The sequence below is a fragment of the Moschus berezovskii genome, chromosome 8, assembly GCF_049115385.1.
Source record: "Moschus berezovskii isolate FMDL1 chromosome 8, NW_MosBer_1.0, whole genome shotgun sequence".
Taxonomy (NCBI): Eukaryota; Metazoa; Chordata; class Mammalia; order Artiodactyla; family Moschidae; genus Moschus; species Moschus berezovskii.
Window position 1 is genome coordinate 2,687,935 of NC_142467.1, and position 27,469 is coordinate 2,715,403.

The 27,469-nt window shown below is 40.8% G+C and overlaps 1 protein-coding gene across 4 annotated transcripts in view; it reads right to left on the bottom strand.

Annotated features, from left to right (window-relative positions):
- The window catches only part of FER (FER tyrosine kinase), a 467,424-nt gene that overhangs the window by 388,724 nt on the left and 51,231 nt on the right, over nt 1–27,469 (bottom strand). The window lies entirely within an intron of this gene.

Sequence of the window (27,469 nt, forward strand, 5' to 3'; positions counted from 1 at the left end):
GCAGCCTACCAGGCTCCTCCATCCATGGGATTTTCTAGGCAATTACTTGCACTAAATAATTGAGATGTAAAGTCGGTACTCCATAATGGCGGGTTCCACATCCACAGATTCAATCAATCTCAGATCAAAAGTACTCAGAAAAACGAAAGTTCCACAAAGTCCCAAAAGACAAAACTCCAATTTAATGTACACCAGCAACTATTTAAACAGCATTTACAGTATATTAGGCATTATAAGTAATCTGGAAATGATTTAAAGTGAACAGGAGGATACACAGTAGGTTATATACAAACACTGTACCATTTTATAAAAGAACTTGGATCTCCTTGGATTTTGGTCTCCTCAAGGGTGGCTGTGCTGTATGCTTAGTCATGTCCCACTCTTTGCGACCCCATGGACTGTAGTCCGCTGGCTTCTCTGTCCACAGGAATTCTCCAGGCAAGGATATTGGAGTGGGTTGCCACGCCCTCCTCCAGGGGATCTTTCCAACCCAGGGATCGAACCCAGGTCTCCCACATTACAGGCAGCTTCTTTACTGTCTGAGCTACCAAGGAAGCCCAACAATACTGGAGTGGGTAGCCTTTCCCTTCTCCAGGGGATCGTCCCAACTCAGGATTCAAACTGGGGTCTCCTGCATTGCAGATGGATTCTTTACCAACTGAGCTACCAGGGAAGCTCCAGCCTCGAGGGTGGGGGCGTCCTATGACATGACATTACCTTGAAAAGAAGCTTGCTCATCAAAGCAGGTGTCACAAGGGGTACAGCTTGTCAGTTATTGTAAAGTGATAGAGTTATCTGATTTGACAGAAAATTGAAATATCACATTTAAGTGGATATTCCTCATAACACAAGGGGTAGACAAGGTAGCCTATAAATGAGGGAAGTGTGTGTGTGTGTGTGTGTGTGTCTGTGTGTGTGTGTTTTATATATTCCTAAGCAGCTCAGTCCAACCAGTCCATGTGTGTGTGTGTGTGTGAAACTCCAATACTTTGGCTACCTCATGCAAAGAGCTGATTCATTTGAAAAGACCCTGATGCTGGGAAAGATTGAGGGCAGGAGGAGAAGGGGACGACAGAGGATCAGATGGTTGGATGGCATCACTGACTCAATGGACATGAGTTTGGGTAAACTCTGGGAGTTGGTGATGGACAGGGAGGCCTGGCGTGCTGCAGTCCATGGGGTCGCAAAGAGTTGGACACGACTGAGAGACTGAACTGAACTGAAGCAGCTCAGTTCAGAGATGCAATTTTCAGCAGTCCCCCAGTTTCTTCCAGGTTTGTGCATCAGTTCAATTCCGTTCAGTCGCTCAGTTATGTCCGACTCTTTGTGACCCCATGAATCACAGCACGCCAGGCCTCCCTGTCCATCACCAACTCCCGGAGTTCACTCAAACTCATGTCCATCGAGTCGGTGATGCCATCCAGCCATCTCATTCCTTGTCGTCCCCGTCTCCTCCAGCCCCCAATCCCTCCCAGCATCAGTCTTTTCCAGTGAGTCAACTCGTCTCATGAGGTGGCCAAATCATTGGAGTTACAGCTTTAGCATCAGTCCTTCCAATGAACACCCAGGATTGATCTCCTTTAGAATGGACTGGTTGGATCTCCTTGCAGTCCAAGGGACTCTCAAGAGTCTTCTCCAGCACCACAGTTCAAAAGCATCGATTCTTCGGCGATCAGCTTTCTTCACAGTCCAACTCTCACATCCATACATGACCACGGGAAAAACCACAGCCTTGACTAGACGGACCTTTGTTGGCAAAGTAATGTCTCTGCTTTTTAATATGCTGTCTAGGTTGGTCATAACTTTCCTTCCAAGGAGTAAGCGTCTTTTAATTTCATGGCTGCAATCAGCGTCTGCAGTGATTTTGGAGCCCCGAAAAATAAAGTCTGACACTGTTTCCACTGTTTTCCCATCTATTTCCCATGAAGAGCATAAGCAACTGTAAAACCCATTATGCTCAAATTGCTCCCTGATATGTCCATTGCACAGGAACAAATTCATGTTCTTAAATCCAGTGTTACAGCAGAACTGACTCTACACTTAGGCTTAAGAATTACTGACTTAAGATACAAAGAAAGTTGGAACTCTAGTTATATAAGTTACTTGGATTCCTGAACAACTTGGAGGTTGACGGCACCAACCCACCACAGAGCAGAAAACTTTCATATAACTTTACAGTTGGCCCTCACTGTGTGCAGCTCCGAATCCTCAAATTTAACCAACCTCAGAGAGCGTAGTGCTGTAGCAGGCGTCTGCATGTAAGTGTGCCTACTGAGTAATAAGGCTGGCTTATCACTGGCTCGTCAAAGAGAATTTTAAATTACTTTTAACACTCACATAGTACATGGAACATTGTCAATATTTCAAGCCATTTCATGTTTAAAAAGGTAAGTTTAATATCTCCCTTCAAATATGTTATTTGATAATTTATCTGTATTGCTACACTTTTTCATAAGAAAGTTGACTATACAGATACACTTTTATTTTTACTTATTTTTTCAGCTTTATTAGTAACCTATACCATATGCAACTTTTAGGTAGAAAACATGATAATTAGTTACACACACATATTGTAAACTGATTACCACAATAAGGCCAGTTAAATATGTCTGTCCTCTCACATAATTACTTTTTTTCCTGCAGTGATAATTTAAGATCAACTCTTTAAACAACTTTCAAGCAATACAACACTGTTAATTACAGTCAGCACGCTGTACATACCCTAGAGCTGGGAGTTTACAGTCTTTGATCAACATCTGCGCATTCTTCTGCAGCCACCCCAGCTCACGGCAACTACCGTTCTGTTCTCTGTTTCCAAGACTGTGGGTTTTAGTTTTCACGTGTAACTGAGAACACGTATTATGTGTCTTTATCTGACTTATCTCACTTAGTGTAACGACCTCAAGAAATACGTTGTCACAAAAGGCCGGATTTCCTTCTTTTCTATGATTGAATAGTACTTCATTGTGTGTATATAGTACAGATACCGTATTTTCTTCATCCGTTCATCCACTGATGGATGCTGAAGTTACTTCTATATCTTGGATATTATTAAGAACGCAATGAACCTGAGGGCACACACGTCTCTTCAAGACAGTAATTTCATTTCTCTCGGACATATACCCAGAAGTAGAATTGCTGGATTATATGGTAGTTTTAATTTTTTGAGGAACCTGCACAGTTTTCCAAAGCAACAGGACCAGTTTACAACTTCTGTATGTCTTCTTTAGAAAAATGTTTATTCAAATCCTGTGCCCATTTCTTGGATGAACTGTTTGATTATCTGCTCTTGAGTTTTAAATTCCCTTTTTTTTTTTTTTTGCTGCTTTATAACATTATATAAGTTTCGTGTATACAATATTCTGGGCTTCTCTCGAGGCTCAGATGGTAAAGAATCCGCCTGCAATGCAGGAGACCTGAGTTCGATCCCTGGGTTGGGAAGATCCCCTGGAGAAGGGAAAGGCTGCCCACTCCAGTATTCTGGCCTGGAGAATTCCATGGACTCTACCGTCCATGGGGCTGCAAAAGGCTGGACACAACTGAGTGACTTTCACTTTCACTTCATACAGTACTCCATGTCTACAGTCTCTGCAGCGAGCTCACCAACAGAGGCTCACTTTCCGTCTGTCGGCGCACGGTCGGTCCCCTTTACCCGTTCCAGCCCCGCCCCGCCCCTCCCCTCTGTAACCCCGACTCTGGCTCCGTATTTATTTGCTTGTTACACTGAGCTTCCGCATTTAGTTGGGGTTTTTCTTTTTTTATTTTTAAAAGTACTCCACTTAAGAGTAAAATCGTTTATTTTTCTTCAACTGATTCATTTCACTTGCTGTTGAGTTGATGAGTGCTTCATATATTTTGGATATTAGTCTCTCAACAGATACATGATTTGCATACATGATTTGCTAACATCTTCTCCCAGTTGGTAGGCTGTCTTCATTTTGCTGATGGGGACAGAAAGCGTTTAATTTGATATAGTCTCATGTGGGTTTTGTTTGTTGGTCTGGGTTTTTGAAAGATATTGCTGCGACTGATAAAAAGTATACTATGTCTTCTATGAATTTTACGGTTTCAGGTCTTATATTCAAGTCTTTAACAGAGTTTGAGTTGATTCTTTTATATGACATAGGACAGTGATCTAGTTTCATTCTTTTGCATGTGACTATCCATTTTCCCAACACAATTTATGGAGAATATTCTTTCTCCATTTTATGTTCTTTGCTCCTCTGTCATAAATTAATTATATATATATATATATATATATATATATTTGTGTGGATTTCTGGGCTCACAACTCTTTGCACTGATCTACGTGTCCACTCTTCTGCCAATACGATGCTGAATTAATTATAACAGCTTTCTGATATAACTTGAAGTCAGGGAGTGTTATACCTCCAGTTTTGCCCTCTCTTCTCAGGATTATTCTAGTTATTCAGGGTGGTCTTTTTGGTTCCATACAAATTATAAGATTTTTTGTTCTATTTCTGTGAAAAATATCCTTGGGAACTTGATTTGTTGTTGTTGTTTAGTTGCTAAGCCAAGTCCAACTCTTTTGTGACCCCACGGACTGCAGCCCACCAGGTGCCTCTGTTCGTGGGATTTCCAGGCCGGAATTCTGGAGTAGATTGTCACTTCCTTCTCCAGGGGATCTTCCCAGTCAGGGGTTGAACCCATGTCTCCTGCACCAGCAGGTGGGTTCTCTACCACTGAGCCACCAGGAAACCCTTGGACTTTGATAGGCATTACACTGAATCCATACATCATTTTATGTAACAGGAACATTTTAACAATCTTAATTTTTCCAGTCCATGAGCGTAGAATATCTTTCCATTTCTTTGTGTCATCTTAAATCTTTTCCCATAACATCTACCAGTTTTCACTGTACATGTTTCACATCCTAGAATAAATTTACTCCTCAGTATTCTGTTTGTTTCAATTGTAAATGGGACTCTCAACTTCTTATCCTGCGAGTTGGTCGTTAGCATATAGGAACACACAAAAAAATTTGCTTTTCACTGACTTTGTACCCAGAAACTTTATTGTATTCATTAATTATTTCTAAGGTTTTTTTATGGAGTCTTTAGGGTTTTCTATATATAACAGCATAGAATTCACAAACAGTGATGGATTTATGTCTTCATTTCTAATTTGGATGCTTTTTATTTCTTGCTTTTGATTGATTGCTGTGGTTTGGACTTCTGATACTTTGTTGAATAAAAGTGTGAAAGTGAGCATCATCACCTTGTTCCTGATCTTAGAGATCTTTTTCACCTGTGAATATAAGCTGTGGATTTGCTGTGAAAGTGAAAGTCACTCAGCTGTGTCTGCTGTTGCTGCTAAGTCACTTCAGTCGTGTCCGACTCTGTGTGACCCCATAGACGGCAGCCCACCAGGCTCCCCCGTCCCTGGGATTCTCCAGGCAAGAACACTGGAGTGGGTTGCCATTTCCTTCTCCAATGTGTGCAAGTGAAAAGTGAAAGTGAAGTCGCTCAGTTGTGTCTGACTCGTAGCAACCCCACGGACTGCAGCCCACCAGGCTCCTCCGTCCATGGGATTTTCCAGGCAAGAGTACTGGAGTGGCTTGCCATTGCCTTCTCCGCAGTTGTGTCTAACTCTTTGCAAACCCATGGAATTCTCCAGGCCAGAATACTGGAGTGGGTAGCCTTTCCCTTCTCCAAGGGATTTTCACAACACAGGGATCAAACCCAGGTCTTCCACATTGCAGGTGGATTCTTTACCAGCTGAGCCACCAGGGAAGCTGTGGATTTGTCATACATGCCCTTTACTATACTGAGGTACATTCCTTCTATACACATTTTATTGAGAGTTTTTATCATAAATGGGTTCTGAGTCTTGTCAAATGTTCTGTTGCATCAATTGAGATGATCATACGATTTTAATCCATTATTTTGTTAATGGGATGAATCACATTGATTGATTTGTGGTGTCAAACCATCTTTGCATCCCTGGAATAAATCACACTTGATTATGGTACATGATCCTTCTCTTAACGTACAACTGTAGTATCCAAAAGGGATTGGGGGATTGGTTCTAGGATTTGCCACAGACACCAAAACCTGCTAGATACTCGATTCCCATAGCTGGCCCTCCATATCCACGCTTCCACACCAGTGGATTCAACCAACTGTACACCACATAGTGTTGTCTGTACGACAGGGAAAAAAGCCATGTATAAGTGGATCCATGAAGTTCAAAACCTGTGCTTTCAAGGGTCAGCTGTATTGTTCATTTGGTTGACTAATATTTTGTTGATGACTTCTGCATCTATGCTCATCAGAGATATATCCTGTAATTTTCTTGGTGTTTCCTGTCTGATTTGCAGATTCAAGTAATGTCAGCCTCATAAAATGAGTTGAGGCATTCTCTCCTCTTCAATTTTTTGGGAGAATTTGAGGAGAATTTGAATGTTTGGTAGAATTAACAGTGAAGCAGTCTGGTTCTGGACTTTGTTTTTTCAAATACTTTTTATTACTGTCTCAATCTTCTTCCTGTTGATCTGTTTATTCCAATTTGCTTTTTCTTTGTGATTCAACCTTGGAAGAGTGTATGGTATGATTGAAAAAACTGTGCACTGCTTCTAGGTTGTCCAATTTGTTAGTGGATAGCAGTTCACAAAATTTTCTTATAGTCCATTGTATTTCTGTGGTATCCACTGCTATTTCTCCTCTTTCATTTCCAATTTTTATTACCAGAGTTTTCTTTTTTTCCCTAGTGAGTCTAGCTGAAGGTTTGTCAATACTTAGTACTGCCATCTTTTGATTTCTGGTTGTTCTGTATCTCCAATGTTTCTTTTTCCAAGCTTTTCTGTCTGCCATTTTAGTTTGGTGACTTTCCATGAAATTTTTCTCAGTTTCCTTTAAAAAAAAAAGTTCGTTTTTCATGTCTCTGCTCTAGATTTGTTTTCTGTTTACCATGAGATTTGCATAAAACATCTCATAGATAAAACAGTCCTTTTTCTGCTGGATAGTTTTCATTTGCTTACATGGGTTCCTTCCTTCCCTTCTTCCACTTTTGTATTTTGTTGTCTCAAATTACCCATTTCATGTTGTGAGTTTATTACTAAATTGAGGTAGCCATAGATTTATTGTTATTTCTTACTGTTTCTCCCCCCAACCTTTATCTAGTAATTAAATGTTTAACAACCTATTTTGATAGGGTTGCAATTTCCTGATTCTATTTATCACCTTAGTCATACTTTCATGCATTCTGCCTTTTTGTTTCAGGGGAAGAGCTCCTTTCAACATTTCTTATAAAGCAGGTTTCACTTCAGTTCAGTTCAGTTCAGTCGCTCAGTCGTGTCCGACTCTCCGCAACCCCATGAATCACAGCACACCAGGCCTCTCTGTCCATCACCAACTCCCGGAGGTCACTCAAACTCATGTCCATCAAATCGGTGATGCCATCCAGCCATCTCATTCTCGGTCGTCCCCTTCTCCTCCCGCCCCCAACCTTTCCCAGCATCAGAGTCTTTTCCAGTGAGTCAACTCGTCGTATGAGGTGGCCAAAGTATTGCAGTTTCAGCTTTAGCATCAGTCCTTCCAATGAACACCCAGGATTGATCTCCCTTAGAATGGACTGGTTGGATCTCCTTGCAGTCCAAGGGACTCTCAAGAGTCTTCTCCAACACCACAGTTCAAAAGCATCAATTCTTCGGCGATCAGCTTTCTTCACAGTCCAACTCTCACATCCATACATGACCACGGGAAAAACCATAGCCTTGACTAGACGGACCCTTGTTGGCAAAGTAATGTCTCTGCTTTTTAATATATTATCACGGTTGGTCATAACTTTCCTTCCAAGGAGTAAGCGTCTTTTAATTTCATGGCTGCAACCAGCATCTGTAGTGATTTTGGAGCCCACAAAAATAAAGTCAGACACTGTTTCCACTGTTTTTCCATCTATTTCCCATGAAGTGATGGGACCAGATGCCATGATCTTTGTTTTCTGAATGTTGAGCTTCCAGCCAATCTTTTCACTCTCCTCTTTCACTTTCATCAAGAGGCTTTTGAGTTCCTCTTCACTTTCTGCCAAAAGGGTAGTGTCATCTGCATATCTGAGATTATTGATATTTCTCCCAGCAGTGGTAATGAACTCTAGGAAAGACTTTATTTCTCCTTCATATCTGAAGAAAAACTCTGCTGAATGTAGTATTGTTGGCTGACACCTTTCATATTTCAGTATTCTGAGTATGTCATCCCATTCTCTCCAAGCATGTAGAGTTTCTGCTGAGAAATCTGTTGATGGTCAAATGTGTGCTCCTTTGAAGGTTAACATCCTTTTTTTCCCTGGAAACCTTTAACATTGTTGTTGGTAGTGGGTTTTTGGGGGGGTTCTTTTGCATTTACTTTGGAGAATTTTAATGGGTCTTCAGTTCAGTTTAGTCGTGTCTGACTCTTTACAACCCCATGGACTGCAGCACGCCAGGTCTCCCTGTCCATGACCAACTCCTGGAGTTTACCCAAACTCATGTCCATTGAGGCGGTGATGCCATCCAACCATCTCATCCTCTGTCATCCCCTTCTCCTCCTGCCCTCAATCTTTCCCAACATCAGGGTCTTTCCCAATGAGCCAGTTCTCATCAGGTGGTCAAAATATTAGAGTTTCAGCTTCAGCATCAGTCCTTCCAATGAATATTCAGGGCTGATTTCCTTTAGGATGACTGGCTGGATCTCCTTGCAGTCCAAGGGACTCTCAAGAGTCTTCTCCAACACCACAGTTCACACAGTTGTCTTGGAGAAGGTCATTTTGCATTGAGGCTATAAGTTCTCTTTGTGTCATGTAACCAGCTCCTTCCCCAAGTTTAGGAGTTCTCAGTTGTTATTTCTCTAATTAAAATCTCTGCTCCCATTCCCCTCTCATCTCCCTCTGGGATACCTAGTATTCTAATGTTTCCCTTTCTAATAGAAATGGGTATTTCTCACAGAATTTCTTTTAAGATCTTAATGCTCTCTCCTCTGCTAACTGTATCATTTCTAGATTTCTGTCTTTGGACTTGGTAGTTCTCTCTTCCCTATAGTCTGTTCAACTTCCAATTCTTTCGAGAGAGTTCTTCATCTCCTTTATTGATTTCACTTCAGAATTTGCTTGGTTCCTTTTAGAGTTTCAATCTCTCTGCTAACGTATTGCCTGTGTTCTTCCATTTTATTCCTGAGCTCCCAGAACTGCCTCTCTGCATTTCCTTGTAGCTCCCCGCGTTTCTTCATGACAGCTGCTTTACAGTAGGGGGCACAAGAGCGCAAGTTTCCGGCTTGTCCCACCTGAGCTGCCCCTGGTGTATCTGAGAGTTGGCGCTCTCCACTTGCCACCGCCCGCTGACAGGTACCACCCAGTCCGCTAGATGTCACTGTTTGTGCCTGCACGGCTGCTGATGCCTTACCACTGCCGGGGTCAACAGGATCACCCCCTGGGAAACCAGGGTGTCAGGTGCCTCCAGCGCCTTCAGAGTGTCTTGAGTGGTAGGTTCTGCTGCCATTGGTGGGGAGGGTATGTGTGGAGGGAAGCCAGGGTCTACTGTGACCGGGCTGTAGGGTGCCCAGGTCCTGCCACTGTGGGCACAGGGGGCAGAGGCGGAATGGTGGGCACTTTTAAAGCTGCACAGATGAGGCTGCGGGCTCCACGGTCCCTGCTGCTGCCGCTGGGAGCTGGGGACAGCTCTGCAGCCAGGGAGCTGCTGCCTTCTCTGCTGAGCCCGACGCCACCAGGCTCTCTGGGGCTGTGGCTCAGACGGTGGCCAGGGCTCTGGGGTCACAGCACTGCCTACCGCGTTCTCCCGCCACCGTCTCTGTGTGTTCCCAGACGCCCACCTTGAGATGGACAGACATGAGGGATTCTCCAGCATCAAAGTGCTTTGGACAGAGGCACATTTGCTGAGTTACAGATTTTTTCAACTTGTTGTGGATTAAAAGGGAGACAAAGGGAGTATCTCATGTGGACATGATGATTTTTTAATTGGATGACTTGATTTTTGCTCGAGTAAAATGAGTTCCTTATATATTAACTCCTTATCAAACAGACATTTTGTAAATATTTTCTCCCATTCAATTGGCATCCTATTCATTCTGCTGATAATTTCTTGCTACATAGAAGGTTTTCATAAATGCTTTTGTTGCTGATTTATTTTTTGCTTTTGCTGCTTGAGTTTTTGTGTCTTTTTCAAAAACTTCTGCCAAGAACAATGTCAAGGTTTTTTTTATTCCTTTTTTTTTCTAGCAGTTTTGCAGTTTCACGTCTTACATTTAAGCTTTTTGTCCATTCCAGTTAAATTATTATGGGTGGTGTGAGACATACTTCATCCTTTTGCAAAAGACCATTCTTGGCTTCCTTGTCAAATTTGAGTTGACAAGGAATGGGTTTCTTTCTGGGCTATCAATTCTGTTCCATTGATCTAGGTCTCTGGTTCTAAGCCAGTACCACACTGTTTTCATTATCACACCTTTGCAATAAATTTTAAAATTAGGAAGAGTAATGTATCTAGATTTATTCTACTTTCTCAGAATTATTTTGGCTGTTTGGGGTCTTTGTGATTCCATATGAATTTTAGGACTGTTTTTCTGTGTGAAAAATGCCATTGGAATTTTGATAGAAGTTGCATTAAATCAGTAGCTGGCTTTTGGCAGTAAGGACGTGTTGAAAGTACCAACTATCCCATCTCATTGGCACAGAACGTCTTTCCACTTTTGCATCTCCTTCAGTTTCTTTCTTCAGAGTCTTATAACTTTCAGTGCACAGGCCTTTCCCTTTTTGGTCCAATTTGTTACTAAGGATTTTAACTTTTATGACATTGTACATGGGATTCCTGTCTTTCTTTTTCAAATACTTCATCATTAGTATACAGAAGCAAAATATATTTTACTGAATTTGCCTATTAGTTCTATTAGTTTCTTGGTATTATTTTTATTATTCTCTATATATAATATCATGTCCTCCACAAACAGAGGCAACTTGACTTTCTCCTTCCCCATTTGGATGCCTTTTATTTCTGGCAGGTGTAATTTTACATAAATAAAGAAACACAAAAGTAAAATTCACATTAGCATAAAATAAAACAGGTATTCAAACTAAAACAGCTGTCAAAATAAAGAGAGATGTTCAATTTCATGCATAATTAGAGAAATAAAAATTTAAGCTATACTAGCTATCATTTCTACCTACCAGATTAATAAAAATTCCTCTCTTGCCTAGATCAAGTAGAAGCTGGTAGTTTCATGTATTCCTGCTAGATACACAAAATGGTACAACGGCTACAGAGGAAATTTATATTTACGGTGACAATATATAACAACACTGCAAAGATATTTACACTTTGACCTAGAAATGACCTAGAAATTTCCAGGAATGTGTCTTAAAGAACTGGGATGAGGTCAACCCTCATCCCAATTCCCAAGAAGGGCTGTGCTAACCACCAGACAACTGGATCATGTCCCATTCTAGTTCAGTTAAGTCACTCAGTCATGTCCAACTCTTTGCCACCCAATGCAGGGCAGCACACCAGGCCTCCCTGTCCATCACCAACTCCCAAAGTTTACTCAAACTCATGTCAACTGAGTCAGTGATACCATCCAACCATCTCATCCTCTGTTGTCCCCTTCTCCTCCTGCCTTCAATCTTTCCCAGCATGAGGGTCTTTTCCAGTGAGTCAGCTCTTCACATCAGGTGGCCAAAGTATTGGAGTTTCAGTTTTAGCATCAGTCCTTTCAATGAATATTCAGGACTGATATCCTTTAGGATGGACTGGTTGGATCTCCTTGCTATACAAGGGACTCTCAAGTGTCTTCTCCAACACCAAAAGTTATGGTTTATTCTAGCAGTCAGGTAAGGATGTGAAAGTTGGACCATAAAGAAGGCTGAGTGCTGAAGAATTGATACTTTTGAATTACAGTGCTGGATAAGATTCCTGAGAGTCCTTTGGACTGCAAGGAGATCAAATTAGTGAATCCCAAAGGAAATCAATGCTTTGGAAGGACTGATGCTGAACCTGAAACTCCAATACTTTTGCCACCTGATGGGAAGAGTCAATTCATTGGAAAAGACCCTGATGCTGGGCAAGATGAAGGCAGGAGGAGGAGCAGGCAGCAGGAGATAAGACGGTTAGATAGCACCATCGACTCAATGGACATGAATCTGTGCAAACTCCAGGAGACAGTGAAGGATAGGGGAGTCTGGTGAGCTACGGTACGTGGGGTCACGAAAGAGTCAGACACGACTTACTGACTGAATAGCAACAACAAATATTCTTTAAAAAGGAATCGGGATCCCTTGGGGAAAGGGTTTACTGAAGGACTGGAAAAGGAACATTCAAAAGATGAGCATGGAACATTTTAGTATGCCAGGAAATAGAGAGTATTCAAAGAATCTTAGGAAAACACTCCAGGTAACTGAAAGCAAACATGCCTACCTAGGCTTCTATCACCCAGTATTTTTCCAAAAGCAATACAGTGAAAACATAAAAAAAAAAAACACACACACAAAACCATGCCCTCAGGATTAAAGAGAGAATGTACACACTTCAAAATAAATTTAAGAAAAAGTACCAAAGCACAGAGTGTGACTTCTCACCGACATGTTCCAGATTAAAGGAACTGAGGAAACCTAACAACTAAATGCAATGAGTGACTCTCGATCAGATCCTGAATCAGAATAAAAAAAATTCTCTGCCGAAAAGGGACCTTCCTGGAAAAGTCGACAAAAGCTAGACATGCAATATAATTCTGATAACAGCATGGAAATAATGCTATACTTCCCAGACCCCAATCATTACATTGTGAATGTGCGCTTAGAAAAAAATGTTTAAGTATTTAAAAATGAAGAGACACGATGTCTTCAACCAACCTGCCAATCATTCAGAAAAATGTACATATATACATATATATATATATAAAACACAAATTATATACAGAGAGAAAGGGAACTACAGAGCAAACATGGCAAAATGCTAACAATTAATAAACAGTACAGTTCATAGGGGAATCTTTGTTCTATTCTTGAAATGCTGTTGCACATTTTAATGTTTTCAAGTAAAGACAAAAAGTAAAGCTACAAGATTTCTGCTTCTGTCAAGATAGGGGAACAAGCAAGGGGAATAAGAGGAACTTATCCTCTTGCATAAAACAACTAAAAGTTGGACAAAAGTATAAGAAATAGCATTAAGTCATTGGGCACCAAGCGAGTAAGGGCAGTGAACAATAAATAAATGAACTGAACCTCAAGATTACCCTAGTTTACGGAGTGCTGAAAATGTCCAGGACACGAGGATTAGCCGAGTCTACTGAGTGCTGAAAACGTCCAGGACATGGCTCGAGGGAGAAGAGCCAGGCAGAACTCAGCGGTCTCCACGAGTCAGACTGCCCCGAGCACAGAGACACCAGTGCAGGCAGCGAACTGGTAAAGAGACAAGGATGGAGGACTGGAGAAGAGCGTGGCACGAAGAGAGACTCCGGAGATCTGCAGAGGCCCGCCGCCACCGGTGTCAGCTGACCACTGACCAGGTCAGGGCGTGAGGAAAGGACTCTATGCCAGGGAAATAATCCGCCCACAGGATCACGACAGGAAACACTGTGCAGGGCTCAGTGGAATGGTACCAGGTCCTAAGAGCCAGAATTTAAAACCTCATAATATAGGGAGTATCCTTCGCATATTAAGAATAATCTTGCCCCAGTAGAGGAGACAAATCCACCCAAGATTACACACACACTGCTGGTCCACCACACAAACGTAAAAACCAAGAGCCAAAAAGATCAAGCTGAGTCCAAGCAACCGCATCACATCCCAAAGCTCAAGAATATTTAAAGGTAAAACTATTCAGTACCTAACAAGGTAAAATTCATCATGCCCGATATCAAGGGTATGCAGATGCAGGAAAATACAACCCAAAATGAGGAGAGAAATCAGTCAATCAGCTGGTCCAGAAATAACAGCAAATAATAGAAGACAGGGAAAATAAAAGTCACTGTGATGGCATTCCACAGGCTCATAAAATTAAAAGAAAGAATACATACATAAGTACAGACATGGAAAATATTTTAAAGGGTTCAAACTGAACGACGACAGATGATTCATGGTTGACTTGCTCATTTTCAACATGCAGTTGACTCAAGTACTTCCTCTCTTTTCTCTCTCCAAATCTTCCATCTTAAGCACAGGTGTGGGGGGTAAAAGCAAGATATGAGTTTTGAAAAGTATGAAAAGATGAAAAATTGGCATACACGGGCATATTTAAATTGAAACACTGGTGACACAGGAAGTGGCACTGCCAGAGGAAGAAGGAAGGAGGCAATGATATCACTGGAACAAAAGAGCTCCAGGAGAGGGTGAGTTAACTCACTGATACAGTTATTAAAGAGCTAGAGGGGGAGGTCGGTCCAAAACAGTGGCACAGGAAGACCCTTAACACACTTCCCCCTTGATATGCCAAATCTACAACCACACATGTTCAGTTCAATCGCTCAGTCGTGTCCGACTCCTTGCGACCCCATGGACTGCAGCACGCCAGGCATTCCTGTCCATCACCAACTTCCGGAGTTCACCCAAACTCATATCCATTGAGGCGGTGATGCCATCCAACCAACTCATCATCTGTTGTCCCGGTCTCCTCCTGCCTTCAATCTTTCCCAGTATCAGGGTCTTTTCCAATGAGTCAGCTCTTCGCATCAGGTGGCCAAAGGATTGGAGTTTCAGTTTCAGCATCAGTCCTTCCAATGAATATTCAGGACAGATTTCCTTTAGGATGAATTGGTTGGATCTCCTTGCAGTCCAAGGGACTCTCAAGAGTCTTCTCCAATACCACAGTTCAAAAGCATCAATTCTTTGGTGCTCAGCCTTCTTTATAGTCCAATTCTCACATCCATACATGACCACTGAAAAAACCATAGCTTTGACTAAACGGACCTTTGTTGGCAAAGTAATGTCTCTGCTCTTTAAGACGATGTCTAGGTTGGTCATAACTTTCCTTCCAAGGAGTAAGGGTCTTTTAATTTCATGGCTGCAGTCACCATCTGCAGTGATTTTGGAGCCCCAAAAAAATAAAGTCTGTCACTGTTTCCACTGTTTCCCCATCTATTTGCCATGAAGTGATGGACCAGATGACATGATCTTAGTTTTCCAAATGTTGAGTTTTAGGCCAACTTTTTCACTCTCCTCTTTTATTTTCACCAAGAGGCTCTTTAGTTTTTCTTCAATTTCTGCCATAAGGGTGGTGTCATCTGCATATCTGAGATTACTGATATTTCTCCAGGCAATCTTGATTCCAGCTGTGCTTCATCCAGCCCAGCGTTTCTCATGATGTGCTCTGCATATAAGTTAAATAAGCGGGGTGACAATATACAGCCTTGACATACTCCTTCCCGATTTGGAACCAGTCTGTTCATCCATGTCCAGTTCTAACTGTTGCTTCTTGACCTGCATACAGATTTCTCAGGAGGCAGGTCAGGTGGTCTGGTATTCCCATCTCTTGAAAACTTTTCCACAGTTTGTGGTGATCCACACACTCAAAGGCTTTGGCATAGTCAATAAAGAGAAGTAGATGCTTTTATGGAACTCTCACTTTTTCAATGATCCAACAAAATTGGCAATTTGATCTCCAGTTCCTCTGCCTTCTCTAAATCCAGCTTCTAAATCCTTTTCTAAATCTGGAAGTTCACGGTTCATGTACTGTTGAAGACTGGGCTGGAAGACTTTGAGCATTACTTTGCTAGCATGTGAGATGAGTGCAATTGTGCAGTAGTTTGAGCATTCTTTGGCATTTGTCTGGGATAGGAATGAAAACTGACCTTTTCCAGTCCTGTGGCCACTGTTAAGTTTTCCAAATTTGCTGGCATATTGAGTGCAGCACTTTCACAGCATCATCTTTTGGGATCTCAAATAGCTCAACTGGAATTCCATCACCTCCACTAGCTTTGTTTGTAGTGATGCTTCCTAAGGCCCACTTGACTTCACATTCCAGGACATCTGGCTCTAGGTGAGGGATCATACCATCGTGATTATCTGTGTCGTGATGATCTATTTTATATAATTCTTCTGTGTATTCTTGCCACCTCTTCTTAATATCTTCTGCTTCTGTTAGGTCCATACCATTTCTGTCCTTTATCGAGCCCATCTTTGCATGAAATGTTCCCTTGCTATCTCTATTTTTCCTGAAGAGATCTCTAGTCTTTCCCATTCTATTGTTTTCCTCTATTTCTTTGCACTGAACACTGAGGAAGGCTTTCTTTTCTCTCCGAGCTATTCTCTGGAACTCTGCATTCCAATGGGTATATCTTTCCTTTTCTCCTTTGCCTTTCACTTCTCTTCTTTTCAAAGCTTTTTATAAGGCCTCCTCAGACAACCATTTTGCCTTTTTGCATTTCTTTTCCGTGGGGATGGAATGATCACTGCCTCCTGTACAATGTCACGAACCTCCGTCCATAGTTCAGCAGGCACTCTGTCCACCAGATCTATTCCCTTGAATCTATCTGTCGCTTCTACTGTATAATCATAAGGGATTTGATTACTAGGCCACCATATCTAAGTGGCCTAGTGGTTTTCCCCACTTTCTTCAATTGAAGTCTGAATTTGGCAACATATAACACATGTAATAATTCCAAGTAAAAAGAACTGTAAACTAGCTGAATGGGTTGTTCCACAATAAGGGTCCCACATTGCGCACCCCAACCCTTGGGACCTGCGCCAGAGAGACAAGGCCCCCAAATACCTGGCTTTAGAAACCAACGGGGCTTACATGGATGGGGAGGGGCTGTGTGGATCTGGGATCCTCCTATAAAGGGGTTCAGGTGCGGACTCACTGGTTCCAGGAACCAGCACAGAGGCCAGTTTGAAAAGTGACGATTATACCTCAAGGAGATGTGGCTGCTCCTCTGCTGGAGGGTCAGATTACCTGGGGTTTTTCCTCCTGGGTTTCTGCACTCTGACTCCACCTTGCTGCTGCAAGGGGGCGAGCAAACCATCTGTCTAAAGCCAAGAGCCCGCCCCACCCACAGAGCTCACCACGGGCCTCCCTAAAGCAGGGGGCATGCCCTGTTCCACCATTTATCCCACCCACCCCCCGTGATGGGGAAAACCACAGGCGTGCCCTTGCCCCAGCACTCTCTCCTTCCCAGCCTCCCTAAATTGGGGGCAAGCCCCTGCCCAGCACTCTCGCACAGCCGCACTAACACTCTCGAAGGAGCCCTCCTGACTGCTCGGTTCTGGGGGCCAGAGGAGCTTTCGCTCCTGGCCCCACAGGACTCGAATGGTCAGAAAGACAGTTCTGGGCAAAATACTACACCCAGGACACTACATAAAGAGCAAAGGTAAACACCCCCGGTCTGCACATGAAAAAGACCCCATTAATCATCCCGGACTTCAACCTGAACGGGAGGTTTCATGTCTGCAATACACCTAAAGGCTGTATAGGTTCTCCTTAGGAGCATAAGCAAGGAAACAGCATCTGCGCACTGTCGCATCCTCACGACAGCATGCTGGTACCTCCCAGAAAGAAGCACGTGCACTCATCTGAAACCCCAGTTCTTCCAACTGCCTCCAAGGGGACACCTCTGGGACTTGGTCTGGAGGTCGGCAGGGTATACAGTCCTTGTCCTGTAAGACTTTATGTATCTATCTGATTACTTCAAAAGCTATTGTCTGAGAAATAGGCTTCCTATCAGCCTGAATCTAGGCGCTGACTGACATCACTCCCTTTAGAACACTGACAGGTCTTGGCACACCCTAGACAAGTGAGAGTTATCAAGAATAAATCAGACACTTAGACAAGCACATAGGACGCAGAGACAATCAAGAGCTGGAGCATGGCTGAATGAGGACAGCCCTCTCTTACATAAGGCCTGGTTCTTCAAGACGGAGAGGGAGCTTTTCTATCTAATACATAAAACAGTTACACAGAGTCAAGCAAAAGAAGGAAAAAAAAACAAAAACAGGAATATATTCCAACCAAAAGAGTAAGATAAAACCTCAGAGAAAGACTTTAACATAACAGATATAAGCAGGATGTGTGATACAGAGTTAAAGAGATGCTTACTGAACTCCAAAAAAGAATGGAGGAACATGGGGAGAGCTACAATGGATAGACAGAAAGTATTTTAAAACATTACACGGATGCCACAGAACCAAAGAACACAATAACTGAACTGAAAAATACACGAGAGGGGTTCAAGAGCTGACGAGATAAACCAGAACAACAGAACAGCAACCTGGAAGGGCAGCTGAACTCACCCAGACAAGCAACGAAAAGAAACAAGAATTTTAGAAAGTGAAGAGAGCAAGACCTACGAGACTACTTCAAGCAGAATAACATCCACATCATCGGGAGCCCCAGAGGGAGGAGACTAAGGGGCAGAAAAATTATTTGAAAAATAGCGACCATAAAATCCCACAACCTGGGGAAGAAAACATTCAGATCCAGGAAGCAAAGAAAGTGCCAAACAAGATGAACACAATAAATCAAAACATCAACAAAGGTAAAGATAAACAGAGAATCTTAAAAGCTGCAAGAGAAAAACAACTTTCTGTATAAACAGGAACTCCCACAAGACCACCTGCTGATGTTCCAGAAGGAACTCTGCAAGTCAAAAGGGAATAACAGAACATATTTAAAGTGATGACAGGGGAAAACCTACAACCAAGAACACTCTATCATTCAGAACTGAAGGGGAGATTAAAAAAAAAAAGTCTTCTAAATAAGCAAAAGCTAAAGGAGTTCATCCGGCTTCCCTGGTGGCTCAGTGGTAAAGAACTCATCGCCAGTGCAGGAGGTGCAGGTTTGAAAAGGGTCAGGAAGGTCCTCTGGAGGAGGAAATGGCAACCCACTCCAGCATTCTTGCCCGGGAAATTCCATTGACAGAGGAGCCTGACAGGCTGCAGTCCACAGGGTTGCAAAAGAGTCGGAGATGACTTAGTGACCAAACAACAGTGAAAAAGAGTTCATCCCCACTTAACAAAGCTCATAAGAAACATTAATGGGTCTTCTTTAAGCTGAACAGAACCGGCACTAACCAAAGAAAAACATGAGAGCAAAACCCTCACTGGTAAGAGCAAATACACGGCAAAAGCAGCAGATTAACCACAACTACTGGTAAGAAGGTTACACGATAAAGTAGCAAAATTAAATAAAACCACAGAATTAGTTAAAGGACACACAAAAAGATGTAAAGATGACATCAAAAACATAAAACATGACTGGGGGGAATAAAAATGCAAGTTTTCAGAATGAGTTCAAATTTAAGTTGCTACCAAGTTAAACTAGACCACTATATATATATAGATCATTATATATAAACCTCATGGTAACCACAAAAAAATATAGTAGATACACAAAAGATGAGAATGGAATCTAAACATAACACTAAAGATATTCATCAAACCACAAGAGAAATGAGCAAGAGATGAAGAAAGGAACAGAGAGAAATTACAAAAACAGCCAGAAAACAAACAACAGAATGACATAAATACATACCTATTAATATTTATTTTCAATGTAATTGGACTAAATTATCCGGTTAAAAGATAGGGGCTGGCTGAATGGATAAATTTTTAAAAATTAAAAAATAAAAGACTAACTTATATGTCACCAAGAAGAGACTTATTTCAGCTTTAAGGACACGAAGACGGAAAGCAGAGGGATGGAAGAAGATATTCCATGCAAAGAGAGATGAAAAGAGGCTCATACAGCTATACTCAACATTAGACACAACAGATTTTAAAACAAAACATAACAGAAGACAAAGAAAAGCACTATATAATATAAAGGGGTCAGTTCAACAGAGGATGTAACATTTGTAAATATTACACACCTAGCATGTGTGTGTGTTAGTCACTCAGTCGTGCCCGACTCTTTGTGACCCCATGGACTAGCATAGGGACACTTAAATATATAAGGCAACTATTAACAGACCCAAATGGAAAATTTGACAGCAATACAATGATTGTTCGAGACTACCCCATTTACATCAATGGATAGATATTCACACAGAAAATCAATAATGAAATAACAGCTTGAAACGAAGCATTAGACCTGACTGGTTTGAGAGAAATACACAGAACACTCCACCGCAAAGCAGCAGAACACACATTCTCCTCAAGGGCACGTAGAACACTCTCAAGATCTGGCCACATGCTGGACCACAAAACAAGTCTCAATAAGTTGCTTGAAATAATATCAAGCAATTTCTACCAAAATGCTAACAGCACTGTGCACAGACTAGAATAAATAATTCTAAAATTTGTATGGGATCAAAGTCCCCAAATAGCCAAAGCAATCTCGAGGAAGGAAGGGAGGGAGGAATGAACAAACAAAGCTGTGGGCATCATGCTCCCTGATTTCAAACCATACCAGTGAAAATATGATGCTGGCATAAGACACATGGATCGATGGAACAGAACAGAGAGCCCAGGAATAAACCCACAGGTAAATGGACAACTAATTTACAACAAGACTGCCGGGAGAGAGAGCAACAACATCAGATATGCAGATGACACCACCCTTATGGCAGGAAGCGAAGAAGAACTAAAGAGCCTCTTGATGAAAGTGAAAGAGGAGAGTGAAAAGTTGGCTTAAAACTCAACATTCAGAAAACTAAGATCATGGCATCCGGTCCCATCACTTCATGGCAAATAGATGGGGAAACAGTGGGAACAGTGGCTGACTTTATTTTTCTGGGCTCCAAAATCACTGCGGATGGTGACTGCAGCCATGAAATTAAAAGACTCTTGCTCCTTGAAAGGAAAGTTATGACCAACCTAGACAGCATATTAAAAATCAGAGACCTTACTTTGTCAACAAAGATACATTTAGTCAAAACTATGGTTTTTCCAATAGTCATGTATGGATGTGAGAGCTGGACTATAGAGAAAGCTGAGCGCCGAAGAATTGATGCCTTTGAACTGTGGTGTTGGAGAAGACTCTTGAGAATCCCCTGGACTGCAAGGAGATCCAACCAGTCCATCCTAAAGGAAATCAGTCCTGAATGTTCATTGGAAGGACTGATGCTGAAGCTGAAACTCCAATACTTTGGTCACCTGATGGGAAGAACTATCTCATTTGAAAAGACCCTGATTCTGGGAAAGATTGAGGGCAGGAGGAGAAGGGGACGACAGAGGATGAGATGGCTGCGTGGCATCACTGACTCAATGGATATGAGTTTGAGTAAACTCCAGGAGTTGGCGATAGACACACAGGCCTGGAGTGGTGCAGTCCATGGGGTTGCAAAGAGTCGGACACAACTGAGCAACTGAACTAAACTGAATTTACAACAAAGGAGGCAAGAATATGCAATGGGAAAGGGCAATCTCTTCAATAAAGAGTACTGGGAAAACCCAACAGTCACATGCAAGATAATAAAACTGGATTACTATCTCACACCATACATAAAAATCAACTCAAAATGGATTAAACATTTCATTTTGAACGTAAAATCAGAAATCATAGAACTCCTAGAGAAACACATAGTAACTATGTTCCTTTTCATCACTCTCAGAGATATTTTTGGATCTGATTCAAAGGTAATGGCAACAAAAGCAAAAATAAACAAGACTACATCAAAAAGCTTCGGTACAGCAAAGGAAACCATAAACCGAACAAAAAGTCAACCTACAGAATAGGAGAAAATATTTGCAAATCATACATCCAATAAGGCCCTAATATCTAGAACATATAAAGAATTTATACAACTAAACAACAACAAAATCCAACTCTAAAGTAGGAAGAGGTACATAAAGAGATGCTCATCATCACCAACTATTAGGAAAATGCAAATCAAAACTACAATTTTGTCAGAATCACATATTTGTCAGACTGGCTATTATGAAAAAGACAAGAAATAACAAGTATTGGAAATGTTTAAGAGAAAAGGGAACTCTTATACACTGTGAGTGAAAATGTAATTTAGTGTAGCCACTATGTAAAATAATACGAACGTTCCTCAAGTAATTAATAACACACTTCATATGGTACTAGAACCATATGATCTAGTTATTCCACTTTGGGATATTTATCTAAAGTAAACAAAAACACCTAAAGAGATAGAAGCCTCCTCATGTTCACTGTAACACTGTTTAAAACAGTCAGACATGGAAATCACCGAAGTGTCCGTCAGGGGATGAAGAGATAAAGGAGATGTGTACTTATGCACGACAGAGTACTTCTCAGTCACAGAAGGGAAGGAAATGCTGCCATCTATGCCAGCATGGATGGGCTGTGGGGCTATTATGCAAACTGAAGTCAGTCACTCAGAGAAAGACCAACACCCTATGATTTCACTTAAATGTGGAATCTGAAAAAACAAAACAAACGAACAAAGGAAACAAGACTCGCAGTAACAGACTGGAGGTGTCAAACGGAAAGAAGGTTCGGGTGTCAGTGAAAAGGGTGAGGGGTCAGTTACACGCCAGCAGATGATACGAGACACGGTGATGATCACGGTGCACCGGTGTCACTGCAATTAAAACAAACAAACAAAAAACTATCCTAACAAGAAAAAGGGGCAGGAGGGAAGGGAGGGAGGAAGGGGAAAAGATTAATTCATTTGTCAAAAAAGGGAACAACTCTAAATAACTATGTACTTTGTAACAGAGATTCAAAAGACATTAAATAAAAACTGACCCAACTGCAGGGAGAAACAGACAGTCACAACCATAATCAGAGGTTTCAACGCCCCCTCTCAATATTGATATGACAGGAACACAGAAATGAGTAAAGAAACTAGTATCAACCATCTTGACCTCTCATTTACAGAATTCTGCAAACAACAAGAGCAGAACATCAAGTACACATCAAAGAGTCACCAAGGCAGACCATACTCTGGGCCATGAAACAAGCATCCATAAATTTACAAGGATTTGAGTCATATAAAATTAGATCTTGGAAAACAGTGGAACTAAATTTGAAATTAATAACAAAAATATCTCTTAAAAGAAAAAACTTCTTGGAAACTAAATAATAGACTTTAAAAGACTACATGGGTCAAGGGAGAAATCAAAAGTGAAACTAAAATGTATTCCGAACTGAAAAAAAAAATTTTGGAAAGGCAGCTAAAACACTACTGAGAAAACTGAGAACACGACAGAAGAAGACGGTCTTAATCCCAACTTCTGCTTTATTAACTCAGAGAAGAAAAAGTAAATGAAGCCCAGGTTAAGTGGGAAAAAATTAACAGATTTCAGAGCAGAAATCAATGCAATAGAAAACAATATCAATAGAGACAATGAATGAAATCAAAAACTGGTTCCCAGACAACATCAGTAAAAATGAGAAATCTCTAACCAGTCTGATCAGGGGGGAAAAAAAAGACATAAATTACCAATGTCAGGCATGAAAGAGATAAGACCACTACAGATTTTCCAAATAGGAAAAGACAATAAGGAAAAATAATAAACAACACTAAAAATTAATGGACAACGTAGAAAAAAATGAACAAATTCCCAAAAGGCACCAAAGTTCGTTCACTCAGGAAGAAAAAGATAATCTGAATAGCTCTCTACCTTAAAAATTAAATTTATAACTAAAAACCTTTTCCTAAAGAAAACTCTAGACCAAGATTATTTCACTGGTGAATTCTATCAAACATCTAAGTAAGAAATAAAACCAATTCTACATAAACTTCTTCAGAAAACTGAAGAAGAGAAAATACTTCCCAACTTGTATAATGAAGCCAGCATTACTGATAGCAAAACCAGACAATACTAAAACAAAAGGGACTCTAGATCAAAATCCCTCAGCAACACTGATAAAAAAAAGTCTCCAAAAATTAATTTTTAGCAAATTGAATCCAGTAATATAAAAAAGGGATAATACAAAAAAAGATGAAGTGGGATTTAATGTAAGAATACAAGTCGCATTTTGTTCTTCTTTTTTTTTTTAGCAATCATCAAATGTTTCAAACACCTGAAAATCAATGAATACATTTCAACATATTATCAAACTGAGAGGAAAAAACAACATAATCATCTAAGCAGAAGACAGACCAGTTGACAAAATCCAATGTTAATGAACAAAGTCTTAGCTAAGCAGGAATAGAAGGGAATTTTCACAAGCATATAGAAGATATCTACCAAAGTTAACATCATAACTAATACTGAGAGACAATGCTTCTCCCCTAAAATCAGGAACAAGACACAGTTGTCTGCTGTCAATACTTCTATTGAATTTTGCACTGGGGTTTTAGCTATCGTTAGAAGGCAAGAAAAATAAATAAAAGGCATCCAAATTGGAAAAGAAGAACTAAAATTCTCTTTATTTACAGATATCATCTATGTAGAAAAGTCAAAAGAATCTACGAGGAAAGGGCAAATAAGAACGTTTTGCAAAGTTTACATTATGAGATTGACATATATAATAACAATCAACAGTGGAAAATGGAAAATTAGAGAAAATGCTACTTATAAGAACATCCAAAAATATGAAATACACATAAATCTGAAAGGTCTATACACTGAAAACTGTACGATTATTCAGAAAAAGAAGATACACCATGTTTATGATGTATATGGTGTATTGTAAAGCTCCAATACTGTTAAGATATACATTTTCCCGAAACTTACCTATATATATATATTTAATGCATTCCAATAAAAATTCAGTAGCCTCTTTTTAAAAAATTGATGAGTTGTTCTAAAATACATATGGAAATGCACAGGAATTAAAATAGTCAAAACAATTTTGGGGGAAAAAACACAGAGACAAATTATCCTATCTATCTTTGAGATTACTAGAAAGTCACGGTAACCAAATAGTGTTACTGGTGTCATGGTAGATAAAGAAACGAGTAGAACAGATCAAGTGTGTAGAAATAGACTCACTCATTACGGTCAACTGATTTTCAACAAAATAAAAGAGTAATTCAGTAAAGAAAGCTTAATCCTTTCTAAAAATGTTGATGGAATAAATGGATATCCATTAACAAAAAAAAAAAACCCTGACTTTAATCTATAACTTGTCCCATATACAAAAGTTAACTAAAAATGGGTCATAGACATAAATATAAATGCATGAAAGTATAAAACTTCCAGATGCAAACACAGGAGAAAACACCTTTGGATCAGGAAAAATTTTTTTTTGATATAACACGAAAAACCTAATGCGCTAAAGAAAAAATTGATATATTGAACTTTACTTTTAGGAAGAATAAATGATGCATTTTCAGCATTAAGAGGAAAAGCTGACATACTCCTTGTTTTTCTTTGGGTTTCCAACCATTGTTCAGCCATTATATCTCAAGGTTTCCTCTTTGAAAGGCAACACTACCCACTTAAACCACTTCTTCTCAATGTCACCCTTCCCTAGCCCCCTTTCCTGTGCCCATTCTCCTGCCTTTCTTAATCATCTTAGCATTCGTCTCCATCTATGGACTCCTGGAGGGGAGTTGGTGATGGACAGGGAGCCCTGGCATGCTGCGGTTCATGGGGTTGCAAAGAGTCCGACACGACTGAGCGACTGAGCTGAACTGACCCCTCACCTAAATACTTGACACTTCAATACACACGTTGATGACTGCTCCTTTGTCCTGACCTCACAAACCCTGCATCTTCTTACCCATTAATGCTATCTCTTGTTCCTTCCAGCACCTTACTTTCCTAAAGCGTATAATTCCAGTTAAACATAGTCAATAAAACATATGGCTATTTTTCCAGTCCTTTCCAAAGTCCCACTGAAATACAAGATAGTTAAAGTATAAATCTACAATCACAAAGAAGATAGAAAAGGCAACAATCACAGATAAGACATGCCAATAAAAATGTTAGAAAATATTATAAAAAGCAGGTAAGGGGTAACTGATTAGCATCAGGAAAAGCTGAAACACAAGTGTTCTACAAAGTAGAGGTCAAGAAGAAAAGGCCATGTGATAGGAGGGGGAGCTGGAGGAAAATGCTCAGAGAGGACAAACTTCCAGTAATAAGCAAGTAAGCACTAGGGATGGTACAGCACGGTGACCACGGCTCACACTGGCGTATGAGATGGGAGAGCTGTGAGGTGAGTCCATTCTGAGAGTTCTCATCCAAAGGAGAGATGTTGTCTCTCCTTTTTAATGGGGCTTTCCTCGTGGCTCAGCAGGTAAAGAATCCGCCTGCAATGTGGGAGACCTGGGTTCTATCCCTGGCTGGGGAAGATCCCCTGGAGAAGGGAAAGGCTCCCCACTCCAGTATTCTGGCCTGGAGAACTCCATGGAGCTGTATTAGTTCATGGGGTTGCAAACAGTTACAATCTATTGCAGTAATCATTTTACAACATACATAAACCATCACGCTATATACCTTAAATCTATACATCGAAGTATGCCAATTATATCTCAATAAGACTCTGGGGGGTAGGGAGAAGAAAAGACCAACCTACAGGGCCAGATAACTCCAGGAAAGCCCGGGAACTGGAGAAAGCTAAATGAAGGAAAAGAAGAGGGTGCTGAAACAGGAGGATCGGTTCCGGCTACATAAGGAAAAGCCAGAATTCTAGGGCCTATTGCTCAGCCCACAGACAGGCAACCATTCCTCCCTCGGAGCAGACAAAAACAAGCAGAAAAAATTAACCAGAGAGCCTCTGGGTGCAGAGACACCAGGCAACTTACCAAACCAGGAGGATTCACTAAAACATGACTCTGAACACTCAATCTACTTTCTCTACATATTCCCATTACAGAGTGGTCAAACAAAATACAGGACACCAGTTAAACCCGAATATCAGATAAAAAATAGTCTTTAGTGTAGGCATCCCTGGAGGAGGAAATGGCAGCCCAGTCCAGTGCTCTTGCCTGGAGAATCCCATGGACAGAGGGGCCTGGCGGGCAACAGTCCATGGGGTCGCGAAGAGTCGGGCACGACTGAGCACACACAGGGTGTGCGTTTCTCGTTACTGCGTGCAGATTTAACTGGTGATGTGCATTTTGATTCGCTACATCCGGCAGCCCTGCCTTCAGACTAGAACCGATAGAAACGTTCTTTGGGGAAACTCACGGGCCCAGGAAAGGAAGTTAAGGATATTCACATTAGTTCTCAGCAAAATCAGAGACCCGTACCAGATCGCACACACCACACACACACATTCCCCATAAGAAACAGTTTCCTCTACAATTTACTCAAACCTTAACACCCATCAGTGCAAGAAACACACTAATTCCAACTTTATGAAGTAAAATAAAATTTTCTTAACTTTGAATAAATACAGTGAAATGTGAAGTAAGACAATGGAAAGAAACAGAACAAAAATCCAAGAACTATTAAGGTGTGTAATATTTCATCTTTAATGCCTTCAAAGGATAATGAGCAGTACAATAGTGACCTTTATTTTTATAGCCCTTAATTTTTAATTTTACATATTTTATAAAATGAATAATAATAATAATATAATCTTTAAGTTAAAAAACCATAGTGTTTAGTCAAAGAATTTTATGTGTCATTAAACCATCAGTATATTAGCATTTTAGTAATGAAATGACAGCAAAGAACACCTACAAGTTAAAATATTCCATGTGACTATACT